Here is a 17,406-nt window from a genome sequence, read left to right as displayed (position 1 = left end):
TGAGAAAAAAAATATAGAGAACATTCTGAGGAAATAAAACATACAGCAGTAAAAATTAAAATAAAATTAGGACAAGTATGCCATGTCTGAGTATTGTATTAGGGTTTGCCTAGGCTTTTTGCTTTGAGATTTATTTTCTAAGTCTCTGGTAAGTGTTTGTCTATTTCAGACCAAAATCAAGTGAAATTTCCTGTTTCAGATGAGCTGTTTTAAGTTTCACCCGGTATTATAAAATTCCTTAATAGTAAGGAATATTCTTTAAATAGAAATTCTCAAGGACAGGACAGCTGGTCAAACTCTCAGAACTGTTAACAGCCTGTAGCTCACTCACTGGATAACAACACAGATATTGATAACTTCTTTCTAGACACAGTTTTGATGGCTCATACATACAACAAGGTATTCATACATAAATTCAATTGCAATTAAAACCATTGAAATTATGCCAAATATAAAACAAACACATCTGGTTTATGTTTTTGCCTTAAATATTAATTAATTAAGCAGCATAACATCTCCACAAAAGCAGGGATGGGTTTCAAAAGCAATCATTTTATTTGTGGCAGTCTTGAGAAACAACATTCCCAGGACTCCCTGCAGAAGTCACCCATTTGCCCCTGAGATAAAAGTCTGCAACACCAAAAGGCAAATTCTGTAGAACTGGAAACACAGCTCATGCATTTTCTGTTAAGATCAGCTCAAGAGAGGAAACTAAACTTCCAGCTTCCTGTTACTGTAATTACATCACACCCACGTCCCAGACAGGCAAATACAACAAAACCCATGAAGCAGTTCGGGTTGGAAAGACCCTCTTGAGTTCACCTGGTCCCACCCCAACCTCAGAGCAGTTTCCAACAGGATCTATATGTCCTTTATACTCCCCAGACCTCCTTCTGGGGACAGGATAACAAAAACCATTAGCCATAAAATAAACTCAGTGCTGGAACACTCTGTATGACAAAAGACTACAACATTTCTCAGTCGTCTCTGAAAGCTCTAATAGAAATGTGTAATTCATGGAGACAGAATGAAAAGCATCCTGCAAGAACCAGACAGATTTTAATTTGTCCAAACCAGAGCTCCCAGAGCTGCATTATGCTAAGAACTCCAGGTTATTCCCTGACTGCAAGAACAAGCAATTCAGCAATTCCAGATGTTTCTTTTGTTGGGAAGTGTTTAGTGCACCTCCTGAGGCAAATCAAACATGTTTGTATTGGAACATGAAAAAAAGGAAAAGCAAATAAATGAAAGAGCAACGCCTTGGGTGGTGTCCTGTGGCCACAAGTTCTACAAGGGGTCTGCAAGGAGGCATCACAAGCAGGGTCCTTCACACCCTCACAGCAGAATCCATCCTGTGAACACATGAACCCATCCTGCTGTCCAAGGAAACTGTGATATCCACAAGGCAATGCTGGGGCTGTTCCTTACTCACCAGCCAAGCTGCTCCATTCACTCCCAAGCTGCTCTACCTCTGGCATTCCTGCTCCCAGACAGGTGACTCCCCTCTGCACCCAACCCCTCTTACCCCCACACCAGCTCCTCCATCAATCACAGATCTGAGCAGCTGCAAATCAAATTTCCCCTCCAATTTTCCCCAGGACCAATGAAACCCCAGCACACTGAAATCTGACAGCAGCCACAGCCCAGGTTTTATCCAGGTGAAAGGACTTGTCTTGAAATTCAGCTCCCAGTGATTTCTTTTAAAAACACTGCAATTATCTCACATTTTCTTCTGCTGGCAACACGAATTGCCAGTTTGGAGGGGAAAAGGTCAGGAATGGTTCTGAGCTACAAGCAAAACACAGTGCTCCATCTAGAGCACACTGTCAGCTGAGAAAGCCTCAGAAATCTTGCACATCTCCAAGCACACCACTCAAGCGCTCGAGCACTTCAGCCTGCCCAGACATGACAAAGCTTCGAGCTTCTGCTACACCTTCCAAACAATTCTCTCACAAAAATCCCATTCCACGCAGAGCCACAGACAGGACTGATCCCACATCCTGAAAAGCCTCAAGTTCTCCCTACACAGCTGCCACTACAATGCTGCACCAAGAGCCAGAAGCAGCATCTCTTAAACTGCAGTCCTTGCCACCATTTTCAATGCTTTAATGATTTTATGGGGTGTGGCTCTGTTCAAGGGTTCCCCCAGGACAAGGGAAGAGATGAGAATCTTCACTCCATTAGAAGGCTGATTTATTATATTATGATATTGTATTATATTAAAATACTATACTAAAACTATACAAAAAAGAATAGAGAAAAAATCCATCAGAAAGCTAGAAAAGAATCAAATAGAATGAATAACCAAATTCATGACAGACAGTCCAATACAGCTGCACTGCAATTGGTCATTAAATCAAAACAACTCAAATGAGACCTATCAAAGATGCACCTGTTAATAAACAACCTCCAGACCACATCCCACAACCAGCAGATAGTTATTGTTTACATTTCTTTTCTGAGACTTCTCAGCAGAAAAATCCTAGCAAAGGGAATTTCATAAAATATCCTGGTACCAATGGGAGGTTTTTATTTACCAAAGGTTCTGTTTCTGCCACTTCAAAGTACAAAAGAGCAGTAGCTGCTCTCAGTGAGAGATGTTTAACCACCATCATGACTCTTGGATGGGAGGAGAAAGCAGAAGCAGGAACAGCCAGCCCTACTTTTAAAGAAATTGAAAATTAATATATTTTATTGTATAAGACAATCCCTGCCTGAAGGCAACACTTGAACATGATGGAGAAACTTGAGGAAATTACAGAGCTAAGATCAGCTCTCCAGGTCTGAAACAGAACTCCCAATAAGAAGTTCAGAGTCCAATTAATTAGACCAAAGTAATCTAATAATAAAATCTTGGGAGAGCAAAGAAATCTGGAAGTGTCACTTATTTGCTCTTTATTCTTCCTCTACTAATAGAGGTGAGTTTTCCACATGCAGAGTTTCTTCCATATCCTAAGTTTTGGCCATTAAAATTAGAGATTGTATTGATAAATGTGCACTTTAAAAAGTATTAACCAATTAGGGAATTTACTGCAAGGCAGAATTTGTGGCCAAAGCCCCTTTTCTAATAAGGTTGGGAGATTTACACCAAGTAAGAGTAAACCAATGAACAATCCAGATACTGCTTTAACTCATCCAGCTTTAACTCCTTCAGTAACTCCATGTGCAAGTCCTCCAAATGGTCAAATGCAAAAGACAAAGGGGAAAATCTGCATTTGGACTTCTCAGTCCCTCCAAGTATTTATAGTGCTGGACCTGAAAGAAAAAAAGCTGCAGGGATATTTATGACTTGAACTTAAAATCAGCATTTCAGACACTGGGAATGAGTCAGCACTCATAGGAAGATTTTGGGGTGGCAGGCCAATCTCAAGATCTCTGTGTATTTATTTTCACATTTATAATCTAAGGACTGAGACTACAGATCCTCTTGTTGATGTATGAGCTGTGTGAGACGGAATGAATGGAAATCCAAGAAGCAACAGGTATGCACTGCCTGCAACACCCAAATCTATCTGCAGAAAAAAGAAAGTGGTGATGAAAACAAGAAGAATTTTTAAAATGTCATTTTCCCAAAGGGAATAAAAAAATATAAACAGAAAAAAGTTAACACCCTCTTGATTCATTTAAAACCTCACTCCCTTGGAAATTAGTTCTGAAGGAAAAACAATGTCATTGGTGAAAATTTGGTTTATGCAAAAGTCATTAAAATTAATGAGAATATTTGATATTTCTTTCCAAGGAAAAAAAAAAAAGTCTTTTTTTTTTGCATGAGAAAAATCTCCAGTCTCCCAGGAGCAGGCTTAAGAAATAAACTATCAAGTATTGGAAGTCTCTGAATCAAATTCCAGCTTCAAATCCTCACTGAATTTTCCTCAGCTCTTTTTATGAGTTACCTATTTACATTGTATAATAAAAGTTGTTTTTCAGCACAGTAAACTTTATTTACCCTAGTCTTTCTGTCTAAGAAAATATACTCCAGCCTCATGCTGTAGCACACAGTTTCCATCATAAAGAATGCAGGTGTGGTAAAGCTAGAAATTGATTTTCACTTTTCTGTGACCAGTGGACATTTCAAGGGGCAGGTCCCCTGCAGTATTCAGAATTCACAATTTTCTGAAGGAGCTGCTGAGGTTGTGCTGTGCGTGCTGCTCACAGGGGACACAAGGCCATGCACATTCATGCACTCGTGCAGCTTCTGAACTGCAGCTTTTGCCTTTTTAGACTAGATCAAAAATTTGAATGAATGAATGTTTGAATTCATTGAAATTGAAAACTGAAAATTGAAATTTCAAATTCATTGAATTTGAAAGTTTGAATGTCTGAATGGCAATGTGAATGTGTTGGTCTAACTGGTGTTTAATTAAATTTATTTAAACTGTAGCTGGTTCTTCCCACCCACTGGCGCTGTTGGTGGGGGAGCACACACAGGGATGCTGCTCCATCTCAGTTTTTCACTCAGCTTTTGATCCAAACAAAACAAAATAAACCCCCACCACTACTGCACAGACCCCTTTATTCTGCCAAAACTCCCTGAGAAATTCAGTCAGCAGAGCAGGGAGCTTTTGGCTTTTCTGGGCCTCACTTAAAAAGGGTAAAACCTCACAGAGGAAGAGCTGGTAATAGTCAGCATTTCCCTGGCTGGGCAATTCCAGACTAGAACCTGGCACATCAGCACAGCCCAAACACCAAGAAAAAACCTCTCTGGGGGGATTCTAACAAATTCTCAAAGCCAGGATGAGGCATGCTGTTCTACACAGTTATTTTCATGCACCTTTCACGATCTTGACTAATGATTTTCAAATGTAAAAACTGCAAGGGACAGAAAGTTCTGCTCTGAAATGCCATTTCTTTCCCAGCTAGCCAGCAGAGATCAAATATACTCACAACATCTAATGCAAAGATTTTCAACTCTCCTTGAAATTTGACTGACATTTGCCTATCCTTGTTAAATTCCTGCAGCCCACGGGTACTACCCATAATCCAGGCCATGATTAAATCTGTTTCATGAGGAAACAGATTTATTATTTATATTTGTTCCACGCAAAGCTGAATGCACAAGGGAAACACACCCTTGAGCTAAAGCTGCAGCTCAATTCTTGTCACCTTATCAGGTAAATGAACCAAGAGAAAAAGCATTATAATGTGATTTGGCTGCAACCCAACAAGAGGCCAGATATTGTCTTGGTTCTCAGCAGACTTCATGGAAACAGCTTTGGGGCCCTGAAGAGCTCTGATAGCTTTCACCTCTCAGCCTGTCAGCCAAGATATGTTGGTCCCACCAAAAAAATACATGTTGGCCTTGCTGAGCTCAGCAGCTACTTGGATTTGGGCTTTGTTAAAAACAAAAGCAGCAAATTGCTGTGAAAGAATTAATTTTGTTACAAAAAAGAGGAATGTTTTGTATCATGTTCAGAGCTTATCCTATTTCATCACCCTGCCCCTGTAGCCTGCAGGGTGACACAGGCCAAGTGTAATGCACCTCAAAGTTACCAGAGTGAAATTCATCAACATCACAAAAATGTCAGCCAGGTTCCTAGAGCTTAGAAATAAAGGAAATAGCAAAGGTCAGCGAGGTTTGTAAAACAGGACAGAGTCCAAACACACTGATTGCATGTCTTCAGTGTTATTTTTGCCACCAAACATTCCCAGCTTCTCACAGGAAAGAAATTATATTTATAATCCCAATCAGAAAAGAAGCTGCCAGCCAAACTCAGCAATTAATTTTCTTTCCCTTGGTGAATATTTACATCCCAGCACTTCACCTCGTCCTCTTTATTACCCTCTGCTCATCTCAAAGTCAATGGTTTATTTCTCTATTTCTTGCTGCTTGGAGTGTTACATTTCAAACCAGGGAGGATTCAAAGGCAGCCCCTGTCCGGAGTGAAAGCAGAGCTGCAGTTTAGAGCACCCTGGGCAGGTGGAGAGGAGCAGCCCACAGCAACCACCACTGCTGAGCATCCTCAGGGAGAGAGCATCCTGCTGAGGGGCTCAGAGCAGAAATCTTCACCCCAGCAGCACCAGGGCTTGGCTGAATGGTGCTCTGAGTGTGCTGTGCATGGTCTGGGCACCAGCAAAGGAGCAATCAGCATTTAACTGAGCTCATCAAATTCGCTCTGAGCTGGGGCTTCTCTGTTCTGGGGAAAAGAGGATGGAACACAGACAGATTTCATAATATTAATTAATGTTTGTCTTCCCGTTCTTTGTACTCTATGTGATATGTATATATTTATCTTTATACACTGCGACACGGAGTTTAATAACTGGGAAATCTGCCTTCAGATCTTGCAGTAAGAAGGGTATAACAGGACTAAGTCTAAAAAGGTTTCCAGAGTTAATGAGTATATTTGAGAGGGCCACAGATATAATTCACCTTGATATAGCCGAGACTTCCCTGCTGTTAAAAATATAACTCTAAAACCAAAGAACATGCATTGATAATGACAAAAACTTTATATTTCCAGGATTCTTCCTGCAAAGTCACTTTGAAGAAAGAAAAAACATTCCTTAAACCAAAGGCAAGAATATTATCATCATAATTAATGGGTCCTACAAAAGGAATCCTCATCCCATAATCACATTTACTTGGGAGTAAAGCCCCACAACCTCAATAAAACTCAAGGATTGTGCAATTAAAGCCCCATACTTTTAATTGTGCTAATTAAATGCAGTCCTGAATAACTGATGTTTTAAAAAAAGGTGCAAGGGAGGTGTGGGGAGTTTGCTGTTTTCCTATTAAAAGTCAGAGTAAAGAAAGCAGTGTTTTTGTGTGTCATGCAGAGTCACCCTTGGACAGGACACTCCCGTGTCATTCCATCCTTCAGAAATGAAACACACTTGGAAAGGTGGGATTTTCTCTAAAACCCAGCAAATCATTTACATGGAAACCTTTAATTTCAAAATCCCAGTATGAATCAAAAAATTACACATAAAATAGGACTTTGTCATTGCATTTACCTGCTGGATGCTTTCAACACACTCAGTTTGAGAACTGGTGACCACAAAAGCTCCTTGGGAAACTCAATTTTTTGTTCTCTTTAAGCTGAACCAGCTCAGTTTTGTAAATACATTTTATTTTAAAAGGTATTTTATTAAAATACTTTTTATTTTAAAAATAATTTCTTTTTTAATTAAAACACTCAGAACATGACAGTAAGCACAGAGTGAGGTATAAAGTTCTTGTCAGGGGTAGAGTATGTGTGATCTTGGCTCTTGGAAGAGGGGAAATCTAATCCAGATTTCCATTTCAGCAAAGATGCAGCACGCTAATCACTTTTACAAATTGCAGGGAGATTCTTAGACCAGAAGTGTTTACTGAAGATTTTCTTGCAAATTTGCCTGTCAATAAAATGTTGGTGAGAAGATTCTTATTGAACACTACATCAACAGAAGATAAATACCAAGTCAGAGGAGAGCTTGTTTATGATTTTATGATGAGTTTTGAGGAGGCACGTAGCAGATAGAAGACTTAGGCATTTAAAACAATTTAACATAGGAAATGTGTCAGTTCAATTAGTCTGGAAAAAGAGAATTTTAATTTAAAAGCATTGCTCAGTGGAGAGTCTGACTCTTCTCCCATTTATTATAAGATGTACAGAAGTGGTTTTTGTATCACTGACTGGTGTATTGATTAATTTCTAAAATTTATGTTCTAACCTAACAAATTTTCTTAGTCTGTGGCATCCCAAAAACACAGCAAGTTTGCTCAAGCAGTTCATCACACACGTTCTATCAAGAGAACTCTGGGTTCCTTTTATTTGTACTCGGGTTTTTCACGAGGTGCCCAGAATAACAATGGTGTTGATTAGCACCAACCCTCCAAAGCAAACCTGGAGAGCTGCAATTTAACTCAAAGCTAATTGAGCACCTGGAATGTACAACAAGAGGTACATAAAAAGCAAGGGGAAATATTTTTATCTTACAAAGGAAGAGCTGGAAAGTCTCTGGAGGCAGAGAGCTCCCATCCATTCTGGATCTGGGGGTGAAGGTGACACCACATCCATTTTCACAGTATTTCCATCACGGGGTGTGACAATGCACAGAGGAATCTCAGTGGCAAAATGCTAACATCCATTTTCTCTGCTGGGAGAAGGAAATGAAATGCAAAGGTGTCAGGTCGTGTAAAAACAACCTCTCAGTGCTGTTTAACAAGGTTCAGCTGAAGTATATTGCATTAAAATGAGTCATCTGCCAGCTGCAGAGCTGTGTTTTCACAACACTGCATCTCCAAACACCAGCCCACTGCACAGCAAACAGCCCCTCACACAGAGCTGCTCCAAAAGTCCCACTGATGCAGGTGACAGGTGGAAAAGGTGGGAAAGCAGCAGCCAGGCTCTGCAGGAGCTGGGGTTCATGTCAGCCAGTGCAGAGGAGATGAAGGCACACCCAGAAGAGCTTTGGAGCAGATTTTGTCATGTCTGGGTTTGGGTAACACAACAGCAATACCAACAGGCCACCAGGGATTTTATCTCAGTTACTGGTAACAATTCAAAATCCCCTGAGAAACCCAGTGCTTTCAGCACAAGCTTGATGAAGTTTTGATTTCAAAGTCAAAATATGGAAGTGGTCAAGCAAGTCTGGTCTGTAATGATGCTTTTCCCTCTGGGAAATGACCCAGACAATCACTGGCAGGGGGAGAGCAAGAGCAAAGGGAATTGAAGATGCACAGGTGATTGGAATGTGACACTGAAGGGATTTTCTTGTCCCACAAAACCTGACCAGAGTCAGGACAGAGCTGACTGAAGTGAATTTCTTGTCAGAAGGCAGGCAGGGAGCCAAGTGTCAGAAATCAGACGACAAGCACAGGTGATTGAATCATGCGAAGGAGATGGAACAAAATCACGGGGAGAAACGTGTGTAAACGTGATCCTACATTTTTGTTAAGAAGCCTATTGAGAACATGCACTTTCTCCCTGCTCCCTGTACTCTTTCTGCATCAGAGCAGCTGAAAAATCCAACAGTCATTAAAATCTCCATTCCATTCTATATAAAAAGGAAATTCATGTCAAATGCTATGCAGGATGGAGGCTACAGCATAAGATGTGCCTTGTACAATTTAAAGCTTAAAAAAACCAAAGGTGAATGGAGCAGACTGCCTTTAGAAAGCTGTAGAAAAGCAATTTCTTATAGTTCAAACTCTTTTTTAGGCATTTAATGATGCAGGGAAGCTGAGCATTCACTCTGAGGATGCTTTAGGAGTGATACTGCAAGGACACTAAAATGTTTATGCTACACATGTATAAAATTGTTACATAACTCCCTGGATCATAACTAATAATATCCACTAACACCATTAAGGCAGGTGGACTTAACTGCTGCCCTGCTTTTCCAAGAAATCCTATTTTAGTTTCCTTGAATAGAGACAGACAAACCCAACTGTAGTTTCACAAAATTGGGGTGATTCTTTATTTTTCTGTCCAATTCATTGTCACTCAGGACTTGCAGGGTCCTTTCTCTTGCCAGCTGCAGTCCTTGGCAGAAATGATGCTTTACTCTTAATTTAAAATGCCACAGGAATTGTGGGGAGAGGAACTCAGGTAGCTCTTTAATACCAGCAATGAAAGTTAATATAAATACACATAAACAGAACTCATTTTACTTGGACTGAAATAAACTGTGGGGGAAGGAAAGTGATTTTTCAGTTGCTCTTCAGTCTGCTGCTGAATTCCTTTTCTCTGAGTTGGTGCAAATTCACAATTCAAGGCTGGTTTTCCTGAATGTTCAATAATTACTGTGAGCATGGATTTGGAAATTTTGGGTGGTAAAAGAACCAGGGTTTGCATTTGTCTCACCTATGATTGATGGAAGACTTGCAGAAATTGGAATTTAATCTAGATTTGTCATCTCATTGCACATGACTAAATGTAATTTTACTGCTGTAATCTGAAAAGTTATGTAATGTTTCTACCTCAGTAGAAAATGACAGTATTTATAAAATGCAATGATGTTTAATACTAGCCACAATTTTCTGAGAATATAATGCTAAAAATAAAGTTTCACCAAGTGTTTTCTTACAGAAATGGGTTATTAGCAGATATAGAATAAAATTATTTTATTGGAGATGAGAATCAAAACAATGCTGTACACATTTATTTCTTTTAAAGACTTTTAAAAGTCTTTTTAAAATAAATTTTCCATAAAAAAGAAGGAACTGATAAGGAAATGGATAGCATTGTTTTCCTTTGTGGCCTTCTGCTGAACTTGTTCTCTCTTTTCATGAGGGGATCTAAACCTGGCCTGCCCACTCAGAATGATGTCCTAAAAGTGCTGAACAAGGAGGAAAGAAATTCAGTTTTTGTACATTGCATTAAATAGCTTGAAATATTTTACTACAATTCTGACATTATTTTCTTTCATTTCTGTATCAGCAGAGCTTTTTGTCCATGTACTGAAGGATCCAGAACTTTCATTTGTCATTTCAATTTTGCTATTTAGCCATGCTGTTTTCTGAGATGCGTTCAAGTTTTGGTGAGCACTGAATAAAAGCAAGTAGTAAGTGATAGGATTAGGGTTTTTTGGCAGGGAACTTTTTGAAAGAGCGAAAAGAAGATCCCAGCTGAATATAAAAAAAATTATGTCCTTTGTTCTATACATTAAGAATTCAAAGAGAAAGTTCAGAAATGCAGATTAGAGATTGTTGCCATTTAAATTTTGTCAAGTGTCACTGTAAACAGAGTGATTTGGCTTTCCTAATACGATTATTAATTGCATTAAATAAGCGCTGCTTTGGCCACCTCTGAAGATCTTGGCAAGGCTGAGAGCCATAAATCTTTCAGTTTCTGTGTCAAATTCTGCCCTGATCACAGTGGCTGGAGCCTCAGAGAAGATGAAGTGCAGCATATATATGTCTTTAGAATTAGTCTGCTCTCTGTGCCACGGGACTCAGGCCTGGCAGGAGGAGGCTCTGGGATCCATAAATCAGGAGCTAACCTGGATGTGTCCTGATTTGGGATGCTGGGATCCAGCTGTCTCTCTGCTAATATGTTCTTTAAGGCTTCATTGAGCCTGCTCTCACAGAAATGAAAATGCATGTGGTTGACACGCTCCTGTGCTTGGCTGGTTGATCAAAATAGATTTTTCTCAGCCTTTTTTTTTCACTCATCTTTTCATGGGCATCATTATCCATTACTTAAAATTATTCTGAAGCTTCGTTCCCAAACTTATTTGAATATGCCTGTATAATCTACACAAAGCAGTGTCCTTTTGGACATGTGATAAAAAATTAATAGGGCTTCACATTTTTTAACAGTTGGCTCCAGCTGCTGGATTTCTTCCTGTATTAAAATCACTTAAAATCTCTTTACAGTTCTGTTCAGAAAGCAAATTATCTAGGAAGGGTAGATAAAGCAAAACTGGCAGATTGAGTATTTCCTGGTGAGATGTGTGTATTTTAAAATATGCAGTTCTGAGAGGCAACATATAAAACATGCATAATCTATTCTGATGAGATTCCAGAAAGTTCCATTCCCAGGTCTGAAGTGTTTGGAAGTGATAGGAAGGAATGTGCAGCCTCAGATGGGAGCCTGAGTCCTGTGAGATTAGGGGGGAGTTATCTGTGCAGTCCAGAACAAAATGCACCTGGTACTGTCCACAGTACTCAGCAGCATAGGGAAAATGTCCTTTTTAAATTAAAATAAAAGAAGAACAAGCAGCTGAGCCATGTTTTACCAAATATCCCATACTGCACTGTAAAATCAGAGAGTTCCTCTTCCTCTGCTCTCCTTTCCAGCCCAGTGTGATAGAAGGGAGGAGAGGGAAGAGCAATTCTGTTCCCAATATTTTGGAGGCTGAAAGATGTTAATGGATTTTTTCTGGCATTAGGCAAATAGTCTGACAGGACAATGAATCATTTTTAAAATCTCTGCTCCCACAGTGTAAGAGCAGAACACTTCTGTGTTCTGCACATTTTAAAATTTTCAATAAGATAAATGATGTTGTAAGAGGAATGATTATTTGGCTCAGAATTGCACTATCCTTTTCAGTAATAATTTATTTCGAAAATATTTGAAATGTTTACATGATGATAGGTAGTGTCCTGGTTTCGCCTCATATTTACTAATAAATTACTGGTATTCTGTTAATTAATCCATCTTTCCTAGTTGTCTGAATCTAAGAAAAACTTTTGAATATTACTTAGGACATTACATGCTGTGAACACAGAATTCCACATGCAAATTAAACCTGATATCTTATTAAATAAATACCAGATCTCTTTATGTCAGACAGTCTAGCAGAAATGGCCCTGAATAAACCCAAAATTTGAGAATGCAAATTACATATTTTCTCAATGGAACACCTGGGGCAGCTGATGGTGCATACTGAAATGTGAGTTGTATCTGGAGTCTTTGGGTTATTTTTTGGGGGTTTTTTTTAGGTTTGGGTAGTTTTTGTTGGGGTTTTTTTGGGGTTGCATGAGGATGTTTCTAGCACTGTTAAAGGAAATGTGAGAAAAAGACAAAGATTCTGCCAAAAAAGAGCAAACATATTGTATCTTCGTTTATATATCAACCTTTTATCTGTCCTTTGGCACAAACTGGAGTTCAGAGGGGTGTCAGACACAAAACTAAATTTGATTTTCTGAGTCCCTCTGCCGGTGAAGCAGGACCAGCCATCCCTGTCCCTGGGTGCTGCCTGTGCTGTTTAAGTGCTGAGGTTCCAGGGGAGGATCCAAACTTCCCTCATCAGTTCTTGTCCCACCTGAGGCACAACATTGCTGGCAAGTTCCAGGAATACTCTTGAAGTCACCTTGTGATTTGAAATGCTACATAAATTTTAAATCACAGCATATAATTGATATTAAAGCCAAAATATATCTGCTGTCTTTATATTACAGTTATATCAGCATTACAGCCAGCAGGAAAATCCCTCCCTTCCTGGCTTGCCCATCATCCTCTCTTTTCCATTTTTTTTGTCCATGTACCTGCTTGGGAGGTGCTGCTGTGACAAAAATTAGCCCTCATTTGTTTGCTATTTTAAAAGATAACTGCAAAGAAATAAGAACAGCAATTACTGTGGAAGCTGAGTAAGAGGCAGCACTCAAAGAGGAGGAGAAGCAAATATTTCCAAACAAAAACCACCTTTTTTAGTTGCACCAACCTCTGTGGCCACAGTTTGCAGGGACTGAAGTGCCTTTTGTAATTCTCCAACATGGTCCTACTGTAAGCAATCAATACCTGGGCTTATCCCTCTGACCAAACCAGACTGATCACCTGCACCAGTGCTATTTTTAGGAATAATTCATCAAGGCTGTACAGACACCCTGGTGCCTACAACAACACTAACACCTTTGAAGCCTCCCCTCTCCTCCCCATCACAGTCAATCTAGATTCCGCCTTTTACAGCTTGGAAATAATTAATCTGTGGGGGCAAACAAGGCAAGGACAGGGTGTGCTGACAAGTCTCAATCTCACAGGAGCCATTTAACATCTCCTAATAAAATCAGAAAGTCCCTGGGTGACCAGGCCGGGTCTCTGCAGGGGCAGCTGAAGGAGTTCCCCAGTCTGCTGGAGTTCCAGGAGGCAGCAGAGCAGCTGCTGGCCCCAGGAAAAAGCAGCAGCAGAGTGATTATTGTCTGTAATCCCTCCTGATCCTCAGGACAGAACTTGCCCCACCCCATTCCTTCTTGTCCCACCCCATTCCTTCTTGCCCACTTGTGTCACAGACATATTCTATGAAAAATCCTTTTGCCAGGATCTTTTACCCTGAGAAGCTTCAGCTTCTCCATGTTGTGCTGCTTTGGAATGTGATTTTGAGAATTTTTTACCCAGCATGTGAAATTATTTTTACTCAATGACCAATGACAGCCACCTGTGTTGAGGCTGTGAGAGTCACAAGATTTTATTATCTTCCAGCCTTCTGATGGATCCTTTTTCTCTCTACTCTTTTTAGAATAGAATAGAATAGAATAGAATAGAATAGAATAGAATAGAATAGAATAGAATAGAATAGAATAGAATAGAATAGAATAGAATAATAAAGGAGCCTTCTGAACAATGGAGACAAGATTCTCATCTCTTCCCTCATCCTTGGCCCCTCAAACACAACCACCCACTTGTTCCCAGGATCTGGAGGAAGGCAAACTGGGGTTTCTGAGGGGAGGGCAGAGGGGATGGCTCTTTGCTGGCTGGCAGCAGGAGAGGGGATCCTAGAGAGGGATGGGGATAAAAAAGCTGCTCAGAGAACACAGGAGAGATCCTGCAAACTCCAGGAGGGGGAGGAAGGCATTTCTTTCATTGAAATGTGGGACAGGAAAGGGATCTTAGAAAACAGATGAATAGGATAGGCTGGGGAAGAGAGAACTCCAGAACTCTCAACCACTCACAGTCCTGTGAAGTTTCCGGCAGTCCCTCGGGCCTGACTGACCCTTATTTAACAGAAGTTCCTTTGTGCTTCTGTGTCCTGCCTTTCATCCAGGGTACTGCCTGAAATTCCAGGACTGTCTGATACTCCTGCATGGAGGAGTATCCTCATTGTTCACTCGCTCCTGTGCTAACTGCTCCTGTTCTCCCTTTCCTTTGAATTTTGCATAATTGCAGAGCTTCCCCAGCCCTTATCCCACACCTGGGAGCTCTCTCATTGTGAAAGGAACATTCTGTCATTCATTCCCCACCTCTGCTTCCCCTGCACTCTGGAAGAAATAAATAGATCGAGCTGCAATTAAAACTAACCAAGTCATGTGGCTTGCCTGTGCTCCTGAAAACATTTTCCATGGACTCAAGACTCACAAAACTTGTTGAGAAAAAGGAGCAAAATAATTTGCTAGCTGCAAACCAAGGCAGGAGCCCCCTGCTCCACCACAGTGCAGCTGACTCTGCTGCACCTTTTTCAGAAGAAGAATATAATCCATATTCTTGTTTACCAGATTTCTTTCTGAGCCATGGAAATTACTGTGAATGAGTATGAAAATGACAACAGAGAAATTGGATGTTCTGAGCTGGGAGTTCAGAGGCAATTCCAGCTGCTCTTTTAACAAGAAAAGAATGTCAGATTTCTCACTGTGTGATTATACAGGCATTCTAGACAATTTTTATTTGTTCTTGGTATAGAATTGTGTTTCTAAACTTGATTTATGTCTGAAAATGGTTGCTGATGTTAGGCAGACCAATTCAAAAGAATAAATTCTTGTGGCTTGGGAAGCTTCAGTGCAGGATGTTTAATGGTTGGTTATTGTGGATCATTAAACTCCTTTCTGGAATAGTGTTAAACTGGTGTATGAGGGGGTGTTATTGGTCTGAATTAATTTCATGTGTACTGGAACCAGATGGGATGATTTCCTAAGGGATGTATTGATTACTTTATCTTTCTGTGATACTTCAAAAATGTTGGCTTAAAAGTGTTCACAAGCAAAGCTTTTTGTACTTCTCCTGTTCTACAGAAAGGAAAGGAATTAAAATTGTTTCTTTAACCACAGCAGAGAATTTCTTTGTCTTTCTGGCTGTTCTGTGTTATTGGCAGTTCTCTGCTGACCTCCCTTTCAACTCTGAAACTTTAGTTTTACTGTGGAAATTAAAGAGATTATGATTTAATTATATCCTCTGAGACAACATGGGTTATTTTGAACCTGCATGACAATAACACAATGATAATTACACAGTAATTTTTGTAACAAACCTGCTATGTCCACATGGTAACAGATCTTGCCATGTGCATCCTGAGATGAACATCACTGCTGCTCAACATAACCCAGGCTGGTGAGTGTGATAAAATGGGAATACATTGAAATAACATAGGGGAATACATTGAAAAGAATAAATGAAATAATACATGGGAATACACTGAAATTAACACATGAAATAAGATACATGGGAATATATTGAAATAACACAAGGGAATACATTGAAAAGAATAAATGAAATAACACAGGGGAATACATTGCAAATAACGCATGAAATAACATACATGGGAATACATTGAAAATGATAAATGAAATAACACATGGGAATACACTGAAATAACACAGGGGAATACAAGGAAAATATCACATGAACTAACACATGGGAATAATAATATAATTTTATATTATATAACCCAGGGGAGAGCTGTGTTCATGTGACAGCCAGACAATTCAGGCCTCGAGGCTTTGTAGCTCATCTGAGAAATAACTGATCAGGGTGAGAGGCTGTAATTTAGTGAGGGAAGAGGAATCCAGTGCTTCTCTTCAGGCAGGGCTGCAGCCCCTAAATTCTGCTAGAATGAGGGGGTTAATAATTAAGAATACTCCCCTATCTGTTTCAGATTAGCCTTTTTACTCTTTCTTACACTCCAACGTGAACATCTTAGGAGGGGAACCATTGCTAACACTGTGTTTTTATTTTTGATTTCTGCAGCAAGCAGCAAAGAAAACTCTGTCAGCTTAATCAGCCAGTATTATGTAAATGTGGGGGAAATTACAGTAGTTGATGTTTGAAGAGGGTTGTCAGCAGTGAAAGTGTTCATAATGTTTGATAAAGTTATGGCCTTTTTTTTTGCAAACAAGTAAAAATAAAGCATGCATCACCACAATTTTCCATCCATTTAAGTTTTAGATTCCCAGTGAAACTCAAATTCAACCATATCAAGTTTTGCCTAATCAGTGCAAGTAGCTGACCAGTGTTTAGTGCTGGTGTAATATATTTTTGTATTGATTTTGTTCACTCTTTTCAACTGTTGAAAAAATAATGAACAAAACGAAGGAGGGGAAAAAAAGCTGGAGCTGAATTAGCTGTGGTGGGGGCATTTTATGCTCAAGGAATGGTGTGTTCACAGGGAAGAGAGCAGAAAATATGGACCTCCATGTCTGCCTCTAGAGAGGGATGTTGGGTGGTGATGGCTTCATTGTGCTGTTTTTGTGACCCTGAAGTACCAAAACACGTGAGATTTATTGGAGGTTCAGGAACAAATAACCACAGTGGCTGAACTATTATAAATTAAAAGCATTATAATAAGCTGGAGTTACCTAAGGCTTGTAGAATTCAATGCAAAACCTGGAAATTAAGAACAAGGGAGTGGGAAAAGCTGCAGTATTTCCATCACTGGATGTCAAAAATGAAGACTCATAGAATGCTTTGGGTTGAAGGGACTTTAAAACCCATCCAGTGCCACCCCTGCCATGGCAGGGACACCTTCCACTGTCCCAGGCTGCTCCAAGCTCTGCCCAGCCTGGCCTGGAACGTTCCAGGGATCCAGGGGCAGCCCCAGCTGCTCTGGGAATCTGTGCCAGGGCCTCAAACAGACAGGATCTCTGTGCTGATGAGTGCAGCAGAATTCTTGCTGATTTCACAACGAAAAGTAAAATAATGTGAAGTTTTTCCTACTGAAAGACACCTGCACTACACTTGGGAAAACCTGGCTGCTCCCACAGAAATCCCAGTTTAAGCAGGATCCTGGCCTGGGATTCAGGACTGGTGACTTTCCCTGCTTCAACAGTCCCAC

General features: G+C 40.0%; 1 long non-coding RNA gene across 1 annotated transcript in view; it reads right to left on the bottom strand.

Moving 5' to 3' along the window:
* Positions 1-17,406, bottom strand: part of LOC135304232 (uncharacterized) — a 295,038-nt gene that overhangs the window by 188,595 nt on the left and 89,037 nt on the right. The window contains exons 16-17 of the long non-coding RNA XR_010365651.1: positions 7,920-8,079; positions 1,433-6,134 (exon numbers count right to left, since the gene is read on the bottom strand). This is a non-coding gene — a long non-coding RNA (uncharacterized LOC135304232). The remainder of the gene's footprint in view (positions 1-1,432; positions 6,135-7,919; positions 8,080-17,406) is intronic.

This window comes from Passer domesticus, chromosome 7 (genome assembly GCF_036417665.1).
Source record: "Passer domesticus isolate bPasDom1 chromosome 7, bPasDom1.hap1, whole genome shotgun sequence".
NCBI classification, from domain to species: domain Eukaryota; kingdom Metazoa; phylum Chordata; class Aves; order Passeriformes; family Passeridae; genus Passer; species Passer domesticus.
Note: the sequence above shows the minus strand (reverse complement) of the source record. Positions and strands in the feature narration are given on the sequence as shown.